Below are 15,087 nucleotides of genomic sequence, written 5' to 3'. Positions count from 1 at the left end.
GCCCCTCGACTCTTATAACTGCCATCTGGTTTCTGTACAAATTGTAAATAGCCTTTCGCTCCCTGTATTTTACCCCTGCCACCTTTAGAATTTGAAAGAGAGTATTCCAGTTATTGTCAAAAGCTTTCTCTAAGTCTACAAATGCTAGAAACGTAGGTTTGCCTTTTCTTAATCTTTATTCTAAGATAAGTCGTAAGGTTAGTATTGCCTCACGTGTTCCAACATTTCTACGGAATCCAAAATGATCCTCCCCGAGGTCCGCTTCTACCAGTTTTTCCATTCGTTTGTAAAGAATTCGCGTTAGTATTTTGCAGCTGTGACTTATTAAACTGATAGTTCTGTAATTTTCACATCTGTCAACACCTGCTTTCTTTGGGATTGGAATTATTATATTCTTCTTGAAGTCTATGGGTATTTCGCCTGTCTCATACATCTTTCTCACCAGATGGTAGAGTTCTGTCATGACTGGCTCTCCCAAGGCCATCAGTAGTTCTAATGGAATGTTGTCTACTCCCGGGGCCTTGTTTCGACTCAGGTCTTTCAGTGCTCTGTCAAACTCTTCACGCAGTATCTTATCTCCCATTTCGTCTTCATCTACATCCTCTTCCATTTCCATAATATTGTCCTCAAGTACATTGCCCTTGTATACACCCTCTATATACTTCTTCCACCTTTCTGCCTTCCCTTCTTTGCTTAGAACTGGGTTTCCATCTGAGCTCTTGATATTCATACAAGTGGTTCTCTTCTCTCCAAAGGTCTCTTTAATTTTCCTGTAGGCAGTATCTATCTTACCCCTAGTGAGACAGGCCTCTACATCCTTACATTTGTCCTCTAGCCATCCCTGCTTAGCCATTTTGCACTTCCTGTCGATCTCATTTTTGAGACGTTTGTATTCCTTTTTGCCTGCTTCATTTACTGCATTTTTATATTTTCTCCTTTCATCAATTAAATTCAATATTTCTTCTGTTACCCAAGGATTTCTATTAGCCCTCGTCTTTTTACCTACTTGATCCTCTGCTGCATTCACTATTTCATCCCTCAGAGCTACCCATTCTTCTTCTACCGTATTTCTTTCCCCCATTCCTGTCAATTGTTCCCTTATGCTCTCCCTGAAACTCTCTACAACCTCTGGTTCTTTCAGTTTATCCAAGTCGCATCTCCTTAAATTCCCGCCTTTTTGCAGTTTCTTAAGTTTCAATCTGCAGTTCATAACCAATAGATTGTGGTCAGAATCCACACCTGCCCCTGGAAATGTCTTACAATTTAAAACCTGGTTCCTAAATCTCTGTCTTACCATTATGTAATCTATCTGATACCTTTTAGTATCTCCAGGATTCTTCCAGGTATACAACCTTCTTTCATGATTCTTGAACCAAGTGTTAGCTATGATTAAGTTATGCTCTGTGCAAAATTCTACAAGGCGGCTTCCTCTTTGATTTCTTCCCCCCAATCCATATTCACCTACTATGTTTCCTTCTCTCCCTTTTCCTACTGACGAATTCCAGTCACCCATGACTATTAAAATTTCGTCTCCCTTCACTACCTGAATAATTTCTTTTATCTCGTCATACATTTCATCAATTTCTTCATCATCTGCAGAGCTAGTTGTCATATAAACTTGTACTACTGTAGTAGGCATGGGCTTTGTGTCTATCTTGGCCACAATAATGCGTTCACTATGCTGTTTGTAGTAGCTAACCCGCACTCCTATTATTTTATTCATTATTAAACCTACTCCTGCATTACCCTTATTTGATTTTGTATTTATAGCCCTGTAATCACCTGACCAAAAGTCTTGTTCCTCCTGCCACCGGACTTCACTAATTCCCACTATATCTAACTTTAACCTATCCATTTCCCTTTTTAAATTTTCTAACCTACCTGCCCGATTAAGGGATCTGACATTCCACGCTCCGATCCGTAGAATGCTAGTTTTCTTTCTCGGATCAATGGTAGCTGTCTAAAATTGTTAAAATGCAATGCCGCCCTTTATGCGAAAACCATATCTAGGGAGAACAATGTGTAGAAACGACAAATAAGGGGGCAAAATACATTCCTTTTGGTTCACAATAGCGCCGGTCATAAATGTGGGAACTGTGACTTCAAATGCGACCATTTTTGGAGACACCAACTTTAATCATTATACTAATATTATACCGGCTACAGCAAAAATATAAGGCGAAATGTCTGCAGCAAAACTGTGAAGAGGTCGGAAAGAAAAGGGTGGTCGGAAGGACTGATTTTTTGTAGAGGAAAACAAAACAATATCCGGTGGAACTAAAGTCAATAACGCTGACATTAAGACTACAGTGGGGTTTCCAGTGTTAAACGCAGTACAGAGATATGATAGAAGTAAAGAGGCCTTTAAGAGAGGAGGATCTGACTGATGACGTGGTAGAACAAAAGATGGGGGTCGACATGAGAGAAATAAGGGACCTTTTATTAGGGTCAGTGTTTAACAGAGCTATAGAAGATTTTCGGTCAAATAATGGAGATGGGATGGAAACACGCGTTCGGAATTCCTAAAATCATTGGAGGAAATGGCAACCAAATAACGACTATTCAGGTTTAATTTGCAGATTAAATGACACAAAAAATATACCGTCTGACATACGGAAAGTATGATCCACATAATCCTGAACTCAACAAGAGAAATTCGTGCGTGAATGCTTCCATGTTCTCCGATGATGAATTGACATCCAACAGTTTGCAGCCTACTAATGGTTTCACCATATTTCATCCACTTTCGACGAATGCCGAACAGTTGCGACTGCACACATTTGCGGACAGCCCCTCCGTCAGGAAGTATTAGCAGCGATCCCACAGGCAAGGGAAGTTGTTGCCAATGGTATCTACCTCGCCTTAAAGGCATTCGTGACTACCATCAACTCATCACGTCCAATCTCAAAGATAACTAACCCTTACGACCGTTACGACGTGTATTAAAGCAAACCTGATTTGCGTACTCACAGTGGCGTTACTAGCGTCACTCTTATGCGACTGGCGCGTAATTTGAATAGGTGTCACCTTTCAGATGTAAAATCACCCCTACCTACTTTAGTTTATGCAGCACGTCATCAACTTTGTGCCACGATTTCATTCCCGACAGTGCATATGCTGAGCACTATATTACAATAAGATGCAAAACATGAGTATGGCTCGAAATTAATTTTGTGTTTTATGATCCAATGCGAATACTCACCTCGTTGTGTAACGTGATTAACGCTTTATATCTCGTTCTCCTCCTTTTAGACGCGATTCTTGATGAAACGCTTTTGTCAAGAAATGGTATGTTTTTACCATGATGTAATGAGTTTTTGTTACTGTTTACTTTGATTTCTTATCGTGAACGTATGTGGTAAACTATGGGAATAGCTTGCAGTTCATGCTTTATAGTAACGCAGGGACACTCGACATTCTGAGGTCCACGTAAGAATTCATGAACAACTCAATACTAACCGAAATAGATATTTAAGGTGATATGTAAAGTACTGAATCAGATTACCAACAAGAAAATTTTTCATTTTCAGGCTACCCAGATGGGAAGGACATTGCTAACGCCGACGTCAACGAACGTCTCCAGGTATGCGTAAATGCTTTTACACAGATCTAGCATAAAGGAACTATATTCACTTCGCAGTTTTTCCCCGTACATATGGGTACTCCATGACGACTAGAACCTAAATTAGAGTCGTTCACGGTCAAGTCAAATTCTTCAGAGAGTGTAGTACACCGAGGTGACAAAGTCTTGTGCTACCGATACGTTCATATACAGATCGTGGTTGTATCCCATACACGAGGTGTAAAAGGGGAGTGCTTTGGTGTGGGTGACATTTGTTCTCAGATTATACAAGTCAAAAGGTTTTCGAAGTGATTATGGCCGCACAATGGAAATTTATGAACGCAAAATGGTAATTGGAGATAGACTCATGGGACATTGCGTTTCGGAAATCGATGGGGAATTCATTATTCCGAGATTCGCAATGTTAAGAGTGTGTCGAGAATATCAAGTCTCAGGCATTATCTCTCGCCACGGACAACGCAGTGGCCGACGGCCTTCAGTTAACGACCGAGAGCTGCGGCATTCGTAGAGTTATCAGGATTAGCAGCCAAGCAACACCGTGTTAAATAAAGGCAGGTATCAATGTGAGACGTAAGACGAAGGCATCCGTCAAGACAGTGCGGCGATATATGGCGATGGTAGGCTATAGCAGCTGACGACCGACGAGACTGCCGTTGCTAACACCACGAGGCTTTCCTGTGCTCGTGATCAAATCGGTTGGACCCTATACGACTGAAAACCCGCGGCTTGTTCGGATAAGTCTAGACTTCCATAGATATGAGCTGATGGTGGAGTTCGAGTGTCGTACAGATCGACGAAGCCATGGATACAATCTGCCACCAACGCATTGTGGAAACGTTTGGTGGCTGCATAGCGATGTGGTATGTGTTTAGATGCATCATTAATTGGAAGTGGCTATGTTCGGAGTACTTCGAGAGCATTTGCAATCTTTAGTGTACGTTATGTACCCAAACAACAATGGAATTTTTTTGAATGACAATGCACCTTTTCATATGGCCACAATCGTTCGCAATTGGTTTGAAGAACATTATGGACAATTTGTGTGAATAATTTAGCCGCCCAGATCGCCCGACGTGAATCCCATCGAACATTTATGTGCGTAATCGAGAGTTCAGTTCGTGCACAAAATCCTGCACCGGGAACATTTATCCAATACTGCACGGCTATAGAGGCAGCACGGCTCAGTAATTCTACAGTTGAGTCCGTGCCACTTCGAGCTGCTGTACTACGGCGGGCAGAAGGAGGTCCCACACGATATCAGCAGATATCCCATGACTTTTGTCACTACAGTTTGTAGTCAAGAAGTGTGACTTTTACAAAGCTGACCTGTTTTGCCCTTTACACAGCTTATTGAGTCGAGCTTGTGAAAAAGACATAACGCGTAATGAATTTCTTCAGATTTTTGAAAGAATTTCTTTTAGCAATCTGCAACTCCACTAAGTAAAACGGAAAATAAGAACCTAAGGTGCACTGGTCTGCAAATCAATTAACACTGAGAACTCACTTCGGTCTTATATTAAATGAAATGTTTGGAACCAGTGAAGTAACGAGACGCTGCTGGGATCCGGCCTTTCTGTCATCTGGTCGCTGATCCTCAGAACGCAACATTGAAGAAGCGAACAATTGTTACTTATGTGAGGTACGGCATTCCTTGACTCCAAAAAGAAAATTTTCTCTCTCAGTGTGTCATATTACAATAGGACTATATAGCTTGTTATGGAAATCGGAGCGAAATGCGAAATGAATTTAGCCGGAGAATACAGGACCACATTCGGAAGTAATGCAGTGTCACAGGTTTGCACAATTTTGACAAACATGTTGTCAAACGTTAGCTGCGCCAGGGGCAGTTATGCAGGGAAGCGGTTGTCGTACTTGTCTTACTCAGGCTCTCAGAAGCCAAGCGCGAGCCCGTTTGGCTTTTATGCAACGTTCTCTCCTGACAGTTTCTAATGTCACCTTCCAAATTACCTTTATTTGAAGTATTCAATTAGATTTAATTTAGAATTCCTTATTTTTTCAGATTTCTGTTGCGGAAGTGGGCTTTTAATGCCGGTTGAAACTAATTTCAGAGTAGGGATTGCAAAACTAATGTCATCAGTATCCCTCATACTGCCTACGGCACGTGAAATACTAACTTATACAATTTTCCTTCACAATTACTATTCCTCCAAAATACAAACGAATAAAACACTTACTTCGATAGTGTGCAACGAAAACATCATTAAGTGGAAAAAATGCAATTGGGCAGCAACTTTCCCCTCACACTTCACGAAACAGTAAGATATCAAATACGAGGGTTGGAATTTACATGGTCGCAACTATTCATTCACAACCGATACAAAAGAGTTAGATGTTTTGCACCTGTTACTGTCCTTTAAAGTAGTCGCCAGCGTTGTGTAGAATCCGTTGACAGCGATGTGAAAGGCGTAGTATACCGTCAGCAGAGCCTGATCTGTTGACGGTGCGAATGGAGAGGTCTACTGCTTGTCGAATCTCTGTAATAGTTCTGAAGCGAATGCCACGAAGTGGTTCCTTCACCTTCGGAATCAAATCAAAGTCACAAGGACTTAAATCCAGGGAGTATGGTGGATGGTACAGTACTTCCCAGTACCATCAACCGAACAGAGCAGCCACAGCTTACGCTGTATGCGCCCGAGCATTGTCGTGAAAAATGATGAGTGGGTTGCGTAGAAAGTGTCGCCACTTCTTTCGCAAAGCTGGTCGCAGGTAATGCTCCAAAAACGAAACGTAATACTGTGCATTGACGGTCTGCCGTGGAGGAACATAATGCGTTAGGATAACACCATCACAGTCGTACAAGAGAATCACCATATCTTTAGACCTCTGCATTCGCACCATCAACTGAACTGGCTCTGCTCACGGTATACTACACCTTGCACATCGCTGGCAACGGGTTCTGCACAACGCCGGTGACTACTTTAAAGGACAGAAACAGTTGCAAACATTTAACTCGTTTGTAATGTTTGTGACTAAATAGTTGCCACTATTTAAGTACCAACACCCTCGTAAATGAATGTGTGGTGTCTGTTTGCTCGAAAGAACAGACACCACGAAGATCTAGTTTTTGCGAAAAACACTATGTTCAATGCAAGAGGGATCACTACTATCAGCGGCAGTGGGACGTTAGCGGAATCAGTGAAGAGGAGCGAAAATGTGTACCGGACCAGGATTCTAATTTCAGGATCTCCTGCTTACAAGGCAGGTGCGTTAACTACTGGGTCATCCGAGAGTCGTCGTGATCGCAACTCCACGGAATGTCTCGCTTTGCCTCACGGCCGATCCACACTGCCACAGAGCGCCACTTATCCTTACCTATCTACAGATTGGTGGCGCTCGGTGGGAGTGTGGCCAAGAGAAGAAACTAAGAGGCAATAAGACAGACTAAATGAGAAACGCGAGAGTACAATAACTCGAAGGTAGGTATGTGTTGAATTCCAATATGAGAATACTGAAGTAAGTACCTACTGTTTACCATACACGTGTGAAGTGTGATACTGTTCAGAGGAGACGATGAAGTTTGATAGCGCAGTTGAGTTCAACACTGCTGGCGATAATTTTTTCTCTTAATTCTATTAAGGCACAGGTGTCACTACGAACGAGCAAATTGCCAGCCTGATAATAAGAAAACATTTATAAGTAATCAGTACGTAAAGGAAATAAAGTGTTGGTAGAGCATGTTAATTGACAAAACAACCTGCATAACCACTAAAATCAATACATAAAACGCAATTTCCTGAGTAACTGACTCACATTGCCCATCCCAAACGCTAAGGATAGAAATTATAAAGTTACAAAAGGTGTGGGTCTTACAATGAAGGCATCGGTTAAGAAGGGATTTTCACAAATTCCAACTCTATGGGTGTGAAAATGGAGATGAAGGATTTTTTTTGGAAATAAATGTCGCTATTAAGGCAATTTTGAAACTAGATCTATGAACATTGGTGTTTGATTTCTATGTCATAAATATACTTGCTCCAGCATTTTTGAAAATTTGAGTGTATGGATCTGAAATATTCGGTGAAACCTTTTTCTGAAAATATATCACTAGTAAAGAAATTATTTTCAAAGCTACATCTGTGAAAATATGTATTTGTTTTCTCAATTACAAATTAATAATACGTGTTTCAGTGCTTTGGAAACTGAACCCCTAAGGTATTGCAATAGTGGATGAAAACGTTTAAGAAAATATTTCGTTACGTTAAAAGCATTTTAAAGCTACATTTATGGAAACTTGTATTTCACCTCTCTGTTAGGTGCAAAGAAATATTCATTAAGGGATCAAAGTTGCTACTGAAATATTTCCACAAGAAAGGAAAAGTCATGATGACCGAAAGCTTTGGACTCCAGCTAAATGAATCGCTTTTTGGTCAGAGGTACATTGTGAAAAGAACGTGCTCATATGGGCTTAATCAGCGTGTAAGGCTTTGAAGCTGTTGCAGTTTGATAACAACTAAAAATTCGATTAAACGCATTTCACCATTCAATACAGAAGCAAATTCACTAGGCCCTTCAGTACATAACAACGTCAAAATCTCTTCAGCCCATACAGTCTACGCAAGCGAGGCATTGGGCGTTAAGCTAGTCAGGTGATAATAGCATACATATGCTTGTCATAATAAAGAAAATACTTTATATGTAAAAAATAATTAGCGCAGTTTTGTTAATGCGAGGAATTGGCGAAATGCTATAACGAATGATTTGTGAAAGCATGTAAACAACACAAGCAACCAGACTGGGCATAGCAGCTGAGAGCATTGCGCAGCAGGTTTGGTGCAGACGCAGTGGTGGGTAGCTGACCTGCTAGTCGGTAGCTCAAGGCCCGTCACAGTCGACTGAGCAGACAGGGTGAGAAGCTTGATGTCTGGCAGTCTGTGAGGTCGTCCTCAGAGGCGTTAGCAGACAAAGCACTGCACAGTTGGAGTGAGTCTCACCCGGCAAGACACTGGCGGCTTTTGCTGTCAATACACAACTAATCCTCGCTACGACGATGACGACGCATTATGTGAACCATTGCTGTTTGCATTAAGACAGGAATTGACCTTGCACTGTTAGCCTGCATATCCTGAAGGATAACATTATGCAAAAGAATCAAGTATCCTTGCTCCTTCGGATGACAATACCATGCCCAGTTTATGAAAAACGATACATTTTCCTCTTGTTGACAACATCCTGATAGCATAAGCCATGTAAAACAGTACAGCTCAGCAATTTCATATCGACCAAATCCTATGGATAGCAATAATGCACCTGAATGAGATTTTCACTCTTCAGCGGAGTGTGCGCTGATATGAAACTTCCTGGCAGATTAAAACTGTGTGCCCGACCGAGACTCGAACTCGGGACCTTTGCCTGTCGCGGGAAAGTGCTCTACCATCTGAGCTACCGAAGCACGACTCACGGCCGGTACTCACAGCTTTACTTCTGCCAGTATCTCGTCTCCTACCTTCCAAACTTTACAGACGCTCTCTTGCGAACCTAGCAGAACTAGCACTCCTGAAAGAAAGGATACAGCGGAGACATGGCTTAGCCACAGCCTGGGGGATGTTTCCAGAATGAGAAACATCCCCCAGGCTGTGGCTAAGCCATGTCTCCGCTATATCCTTTCTTTCAGGAGTGCTAGTTCTGTAAGGTTCGCAGAAGAGATTCTGTAAAGATTGGAAGGTAGGAGACGAGTTACTGGCAGAAGTAAAGCTGTGAGTACCGGGCGTGAGTCGTGCTTCGGTAGCTCAGATGGTAGAGCACTTGCCCGCGAAAGGCAAAGGTCCCGAGTTCGAGTCTCGGTCGGGCACACAGTTTTAATCTGCCAGGAAGTTTCAATAATGCACCTGTTTATGCTGCTCCACAACTGATTATAGCTCTGCTATTGGTGGAGCCACTCCCATTTCACCACACAATACAGAAGCAAACTCTCTAGGCCCTTCAGTATATAACAACGTCAAAATCTGGGGCAACTGCTGATATACTTTCACTTTGGCAAAAATCATAAGAAAATTAAAAGTCACAATAGAGGTTGAAGAGAAAAAGGAACATGGTTTCACATCATTATTGGACACCTGCTGCCACAAGGTCGCTAAGCATGACGATCTCAGCCCTGAAAGTAGGAGGACAACCAGCTGAGCTGCACTCGGTGATAAACCTAACAGATGCGCCGTCCACCCACGATAAGCTACGAAAGCATGGTCCACCCACCAAAAGGAACCACTTGAGACTTCTAAACCTTATGTGACAGTACCACCTATCTCACCTGTGTTACTATGTGAAAGGCAGCACATTCCTTGGGTGACATTAAAGTTACTCTTTATTGTTGGGAGAACAGTGCCTTTATTACATTTGTTGATCTCTTTCAGAGAACACATGATCCATTTGTATATATTTTATATGATTATTTATGAATAATAGCCAGCTACACTGCTATGTAAGTTGTTTATCTTTTATCTCATTCACAATGAGCCCATTTCGGCAAACTGCCAGCGTCAGGTGCTCTTACATGTAACATCGTTGCTGTCATGTCCTGTCTGTTATACATCTCCACCGTACACCTGGGAGAAAGTAATAATTCCAAAACAGACAGGACATGACAACAACTGCGTTACCTGACGCTGCCAATTTGCCGAAATGGCCTCATTGTGAATGAGATAAAACATAAACAACTTATAGCAGTGTACCTGGCTATTGTTCATGGATAATCATGTCACTGAAAGACATATTTTTCACTGCGGTCCCTAAAGAACAAAAACACTATGTGTGAGTTTGTATTTATTACACAAGAACCAAATATTGTACAGATATCATACATACGTCATTTTGAAGAGAAACTCCGGAAGTTCTTTTTTTCCTTGTATACCGCCACAGCGTAGTTTGATAATTTGCCGACAGACAAGCGCTGGTCACAAACACGGTGATTTCTGGTGCGGAGCGAGTTTTCTCTGTCTTGGAGTACCCTGACCACCAGATCTCACTCGGTGTGACTTTTTTCTGTGGCGACACATTAAAGATCTGGTGTAAGTACCGCCTCTACCATCTGAAGCAGCAGAGCTCCGGGAGAGAATACGGGAAGCGACTGCCACAGTCGACGATGCCATGCTGGCTCGGGTATGGCAAGAATTCGATTACCGTATTGACATCTGCCGGGTCACTCATGGTTCGCAAATAGAATGTTTGTAAAAAAAATTCAGAGTTTCTCTTCAAAATGCAGTATGTATGACATCTGTACAATGTTTCGATCTTGTGCAATAAATAATTGAAAGTGTTCCTGTACACCTGTATATCTCATTCATGTACCATGTGCACTGAACACTGACGATAAAACATTTACTGTAGGTTAACAAACTTCCACATGTGTTAATAATTAAGCTGAAGGACCACTAATAATGGACAGGTTTATTTTTTACACTTTAACGATCACTGAGCACAGTTAGGTCAGTCAAGTAATTTAAACAGTTATATTTTTGCTTATTTTATTCTTTCGACGTCTGACATTCACAAGATGTCTACAGACGATCGCTAGTAGTTCACGTCGCGTGGATGATTTAAAATGAAACTTGCTTGTGTAGAAATATTTAAGGCTTGCAGTTACATTCTGATGAACACTAAAATCTTAATATGAGAGAACATATTTTTTGTAATTAATGGTATTTTTGTGATGGTTGCTACAGTAATGATAACTGATCAAGTTAAACTCAAAATGACACTGTTGTACATATGTCCATGTACATTTTTCCGTTTCATGTAAGCAGAACATGCATGTGATCTTTTTATTGTCATAGAGATACGCTTTAGTGTATCTTATACTATTTGTATCATAAAAATCAATCTAGTGGTACTTTCGGCTAAGCCTTGGTGTCTACAAGACGATTTTATATATTTATTTTCAAACAATTTTCCATGTTTAAATGTTTTGAAGAACAAAATGAACTGACAGATGTACATATTTGTTGTAAATGAACTTTATGCCAAGTTTTTCTTTCGTCATTTACAATAAAGGTTATTCACTTAACCTCACTTTGCACGAGGGCAAAGTAACCAGCTTGTACAGTGGATAAAATTTCTACTCTTCTCTTTTTAAAGGAATTAATATTCTGTCACGTTGAGCGTATTTTCTTTCTATAATACAGTTGTTGAAGTTGCTAGTAGGAACCCTACTGTAATTAACTGCGTCAATACTTAGTATTCAGTAACAAAGTCATCCTTAAAAGTAACTGAATTAGGTGGCTTCCCTACTCAATTGTGTGTTGAAATTTTTGATTTGCATTTCGTGTTCTTTGTAGGCAAAGATACCCATTTGACACCTGTATTCATTTCAGATGATGATATTGTGATGATAGTTGACATAGTTTGATAAAACTGGGAGTAGACAATAAAAAATTGCTGGTTAGTACCAAGATATTTCGCCTGGCCACATTTCATTCAGTTGATGTGCAGATTAGACTTAATGTAATTTAACTTTTTTGGGTTCTGCAAATACATTTTTCGTTATGATAATTAATAAAGGCAATTACATTCCCTTTTCTTCACTATATACAATGAGCCTAGTGCCTGCTGCTGTAATAACTTCTTTGTGAGAACTTACAGGCTGTGGCATGCTGGGAACAGGACACTCAGGGAGAAACGTAAATGAATGGAATCTTGCAGATAAAAGACAAGGTGTTCTGAGAAATGGCGAGGGCCGTTCAGGTAAAAAGAGAGGTGACAACTTGTGTTATCAGTAGGGGAACAGAGGATTGGGCGTCTGGACAGTGCCGCCTGCAACACAGAGAGAGTCAATCTGGAACAACATGAGCAAAGGTGGAAAACGTAGCAAAAGGCGAGGTCCAGCTGGCTTATGGTACTTTTCTGCAACCTATGTTCCTTTAGAGAAGGGCGCATTGAAACCTCTGGGTCTGCAGTAAAAAATTTTGGTAAGCAGCAGGCGGGAGTTGGAAGTCTGTCAAAGAAGAACATTCCGCCAGAGAACCCTCTCTCGGCCATCCTAAAATACTGTGAAACAAGCATCTACAGAATTTTAAGCTGCACATGGCCAGTGGACTGTCTCAGAGAAAGAAGTTTTTCCATGAGCAGGAGAAACAACGTGGACAGCTAAAGAAGACAATTAATCCGTGGCTGTAGTATAACATCAGTCTGGCACAACGTTTGAGCAGACTTTTTCAAGAGCAGAAGGGTGGAAAAAGAAGCTGAATGGATTTCACATATTACTGGTCTCAGGTGGGGGATTTTTAAAACAAAACGAATTCGCCATTGGTGGAGAAATTGTAACGTTTTAGGGATTGGTTGATGAAATTCTCTAGGCCTGGAATACAAGGAGGCTTAGTTCTAGCTTCCGAAAATGAGGACTTGCCATTTGGCTCTGGTCACTTAACTTTCACTCTCATCTTCTTGCACTGAGCTACCCAACTTCGCGGATGTGGAATGGCAGATGTGGAAGTCCATTCTCCTCGGCATTGGAGTCTCGAGCAGTTCTATGTTTGAGAGCACAGCAGCGGAATCCTTGGTGCGCATCTGATGGCAGCCGGTTAGGCTATTCGCAGTCTGCTCACGTTGCATTGATGAATATGGTGAGAGTAGCTTGCAGCATCGGCGTGTTAGGACAAACAGAACTTACAGACTCTACGGCCACAGCTATACGGATCATTTAAGGTTTCCTTTCAAGCCGTACCGTCACTATTATTGATATATAGACAGACTGCATGAAATTCATTTTGATAGGAGATGATGTCTAACCTACCCCTCTCCCAACAATTAACATCACCAACAATTAATTATTTTGTTTCAAGTTCATTCTTTGGAAAGATTTAAATGTGTGTCAAGCAATTTCATGTCATGTCTTTTTCATATCTTATGCATATAAACATTTCCAATAAATTTGGAGTCACACACATCACGATTTGGATTAAAATAGTTAGCGAACTGTCTATCATGATGAATGGTTTCTGAATATAAGTGTTGTGGACACCTCACCTTGGGCCTCATTGCTAGGGTCAAAAATTTCTAAAGCGCTAACTTAATTCGTTGTGCACATTTAATCCAACGCTGCTTCTTAATTGTGAATCTGTCCAACAGTTAATTCCGACACAGATTGCTCTATACACACAGGGTTTTACCACCTAATTTATAGCCAGAACGAGAAAATCTTGCTGAGAACAGCTCGCTTTATTTTTCTCGTCTTCCTCATTTACTACTTCAAAATGTTTTTCAAAGCTTAATATCGTATAATCAACGGAAGTTTTCTTTCTTTGCACTATTCCGACGAGCTCACATTTGTTGTTATTACATATGTTAATGTCTAGCCACGGGGTTCATGGCATTTTCCAGTCACTTCGGTCAGGCAAGCTGTTAGAAATAGACTAGATCTTGATTTTTTCTAACTCATTGTGTGTACTAATAGCCCTTGGCATGATAAAAAAAGAAATGACTGCCACGTTCGTCTTATGAACTAACGGTAGAAGTGATACAGCTGCAGCGAGGAACGAAACTTTCTCAAGATCACATCACAACACTGCCTCCAATGAAACGAATGAGTAGACATCTTAGCAAAGGAGGTCATGAACAAAAGGATACTAGCCAAAAATGGTTCAGGTGGCTCTGAGCACTATGAGACTTAACATCTCAGGTCATCAGTCCCCTAGAACTTAGAACTACTTAAACCTAACTAACCTAAGGTCATCACACACATCCATGCCCGAGGCAGGATTCGAACCGGCGACCGTAGCAGTCCCGCGGTTCCGGACTGCAGCGCCTAGAATCGCACAGCTACCGCGGCCGGCAGGATACTAGCAGCCCCAGTTTCAATGTATATGACCACACCCCTGAATGGAGGCCGTATAAATGATTAAAAGAAGACCGGAAACAGACACGAAGCTGGAGGGGAAGTGAGTATTGTAATGCAAAACCAGCTCCACATCTGATTTACTGATTGTAGATATGTATAATGGAAATAATAACAATGTGTTTCCCTCACAGTAATTAAACAAGTCACCTCCAGAAAAGGTGACCCAATATTAGAAAGTATTTTAAATCACTGGCGATCAGCGGGAAATTTTGGGCGACAAACTAGAGAAACTGGAAATTCAGTTTCATACTAACATCATCGACACCCTCGTATTACAAAATACAAAATCGTCTACAACAGATATTGAACTTTTAATAAATTGTTATCTCCGCAAATAATTATCAAATACAATGCGCTCAGTGTCAAAGAAAATTAAACTTTCTATTTGCATCGGCCATCGTAAGGTGCTGACTGTAGCGCATGCAAATCAAATCCCAGTAAAATTACATAAAAAATAAGAATATTGTGGGCAAGGGTACACCTGAATTCTAATAATGCACGGTTTGTTTCGTGAGGCCGTTTGTCGATTTCAATAACCCGTGAACTTACATTGAGTCCACATTAGTAATATTCGTAGATAAGAACTAGGCCAGGGGCCATATATTGTATTTGCTGGTAACTCTTACTTGGAATTTTCTCAGTATCATCAAAGTATTGC

The sequence above is a fragment of the Schistocerca serialis genome, chromosome 7 (assembly GCF_023864345.2).
Source record: "Schistocerca serialis cubense isolate TAMUIC-IGC-003099 chromosome 7, iqSchSeri2.2, whole genome shotgun sequence".
Lineage (NCBI taxonomy): Eukaryota > Metazoa > Arthropoda > Insecta > Orthoptera > Acrididae > Schistocerca > Schistocerca serialis.
This window is presented reverse-complemented; position numbering follows the sequence as displayed.